Source organism: Apis dorsata, unplaced genomic scaffold (genome assembly GCF_000469605.1).
Source record: "Apis dorsata unplaced genomic scaffold, Apis dorsata 1.3 scaffold_194, whole genome shotgun sequence".
Taxonomy (NCBI): domain Eukaryota; kingdom Metazoa; phylum Arthropoda; class Insecta; order Hymenoptera; family Apidae; genus Apis; species Apis dorsata.
The window spans coordinates 1202508-1205411 of record NW_006263478.1 but is presented as its reverse complement, the minus strand read 5'-3'; the positions used below and the strand labels follow the sequence as shown (position 1 = coordinate 1205411).

The 2904-nt window shown below is 40.9% G+C and overlaps 1 long non-coding RNA gene across 1 annotated transcript in view; it reads left to right on the top strand.

Moving 5' to 3' along the window:
* The first annotated feature begins 12 nt into the window (after positions 1–12).
* Positions 13–2904, top strand: part of LOC102681369 — a 29954-nt gene continuing 27062 nt past the window's right edge. The window contains exons 1-2 of the long non-coding RNA XR_421614.2: positions 13–607; positions 1155–1326. This is a non-coding gene — a long non-coding RNA (uncharacterized LOC102681369). The remainder of the gene's footprint in view (positions 608–1154; positions 1327–2904) is intronic.

Sequence of the window (2904 nt, the reverse complement as noted above, 5' to 3'; positions counted from 1 at the left end):
AAAAAAAAAAAAAAAAAAAAGAAACGAGAAACGTGTATCACAGATCGCTGCCGACAATTTGCACGCACTTGGAGCCACGAATTCGTATGGACACTCGCATAGAAATATTTACCTTGCTACATGTAAAATGAATAGAGAGCCTGCCTGAATCGAACGAAGGAAGGCTCAACCGGCCCACTGTGACGTCGCCGGCCTACTGTCAGCTCAGCGCTCGCTCGGCCCCGCGGTCAACTAACCTACCGTGTTCGCCGCGCAGACTTTACCGACAAAATAAATCGATTCGGCACCGCCCACGCGTATAATTTGTCCACGATAAATCCTAACTGATTATATAACTATTTTACGTGTAAATTTCACATTGATATCATAATTTTATAAATATCTAATGTCGTTTCAGTCGCTCACTTGACTAGCGTAGTAGTCAGGTGTGAAACGCTCACGCGCACAGCCACACATACAGAGACGGCGCACGTTTCCCTCGCAGATCTCGCGATTCGTAGAGCCATAGGCGTCGTTGGACCAAAAAAACTCTGTTCACCGTGTTAAGGGTGGGAGGTGAGACCATGTAAGAATATCAAACGCATTGACGTCTTACGCAGCAAGGAAGGTAATTATTTCGGATGTACTTTGTCACACGGTTGGCCTCGAAATTAGAAATTTCGTACAGTGTGAACTGGTGTAGCTCGAATTTACGTGCGCGATAGATAGAGAGAGGTGGGAGAGAGGGAAAGAGAGTCAGAAAGAGAGAGAGATAGTGTGAGACAGAGAGATAGGGACAGCGCGTGTGCGTGTATACAAGAAGAAGAGAGATAGAGATTGAAAGATAAAGAGATGCATCGACGGAACAGATATTCGCATGCAATTCTGCCCCAATTTGTCACAGGTATTTTCCCCTTCTCCTTTCTTTTGTTACATCGCCTATGCAATGTCGACTCAAAGATGCTTTTCTAAAATTTATATGCAGATTTTGTTTTTCGTATTAAATTCGATAGTTTCGTGGATTTTTAAACGCTATCAAAAAAACATTCTCTTTTTCCCCTAACCTAATTCTCATTTCTTCAAATTCGTATCGAATAAAAATCTATTTTCTAACCTCTTTTAAAAATCCTTCTTATCATATTCATGAAAAAAAGAAATTTTTTTTTTGTATACAGGTATCAAGAAAAGAATTGAATAAAGCGTAATACTACGGAGAATCATATCAGAATTCCAAAGGGGCCTCGAATGCGCGACACGTGCGACTTCGAATTAGAAAAAGTAAACACGCGTTCGGCCAGGTGGCGCGGAATGTCGTTGCTACATCGATGAGCAGTTTTACGCGCACAGGTACTTACTTACATATATTTTTCGTGCAATATAGTTGTTACGATATGTATGACTATATAGATTCTTAGGTAATACTAATTGCGTCCGACTGTCGACTACATCCGTAAAGCTCGCGGCAGCCGCGTGCGTGTTCGAGAGGGCGTGCGCGCGCGCGCGTGTTTGCTAGCGAGCCAGCTCGCAAGATCACGCGTCTATATACGCACACGTGTACTTGCACACAGATGTACCGCTGCAGGGAATAATTTCATTGTAGCTACTTTAATGCGATCGTCGCCGATAAATTATTCCTAGGCTGATAGCTCGTGATCGCCGCTGTAAGAACCGGAATTTACTGCGAGTCGTGCCGACTCGGTTTAAACGCAAATCCATCGTGCAAATTGAATTGCCTCAATGTAAATAGTTTCTTCATCCGATGAAAGAAGGCCGAACGGTGGCACGTTAACACGCGTAATACTCCTTTGACTATTTTTTTAATGATGTTTCTCGATCGATCACGATGCATTATTTTTTTCAACGCTTTTTTGCATATTGCTAAATATAGGTTAGAATGTCAAAATAACCGTACTTGTGATATTTTTTATATTTTTTTCTTCAACAACTTGAACAACTTTTGAAGTGTTTAACAAATTGTACGTAGCTCGGGAGCTAGTTATGCATAATTTTCCTTTTCAAATTTTTGTTGCGTTATATGTATACATATACATATATACATATATATTTGCATGAACATAAATTATAGCTACGTACTGAAGTCCATTTGATATGCCAACGCGAGAGAATCCGTGTGAATGGAATTACTTTGTTGCGATTTCCGTAGAATCACGCGAGTTTTTCCTTTATCGATCATCGTCGTTGTATGTCAAGACTTAGAATTCCGCGTTTGCGTAGACGCTACAACGTAGATACAAAATATCGAATACTGCTCGAAATATAGCTTAAAATTTTACCTATCTCATGCAAAAGAATTTTAAATATACTAAATAAAAATAATTAAATTTTATATTTCTAAATTACGATTTAAATCAACAGAATCGAATGTTATTTATAAATCTTTATAAAATATCAATTTAATCTCGTTTCTGTCTCGTCGTGAGATCTTTGCAAATCTACAATCAAATCGTACATTAAACATCTCCACCTCCATAATTTCTCGCTGTTCCGCGGTTTTTCCTTGTCACGAGGAAAACGCAATCGTGCCACGTAGCCAACGTTAGTCCAGGAAAGCCACGCGCGTCTAGTACGGCTGTAGGTAGCAGAATGAAACGACGATGTTGCGATGCGGTGGTGGAACACTCGGAGAAATTGCACCGAAAAAAAGAAAGAAGAAAAAAAGAGAAGAAAGAGAAAGAGAGATAGAAAGCGAGATAGAAAGAAGGGAGCGAGAACACGTCCAACCAGCTGCCTTGATACTTCATTATGGCTCCTGGTTTTTATGGTGACCCTCGTCGCACGGTGCTCACCGGGTATTTTCCCGCGTGATAAACGCGATTATTGTCTGCCGTTATTTGCAGATCGATCCGGTGTTACATGCGCGTCCACGTGCACGTTGTTTTTCATAGATCGTCCGCATCAGAGGGC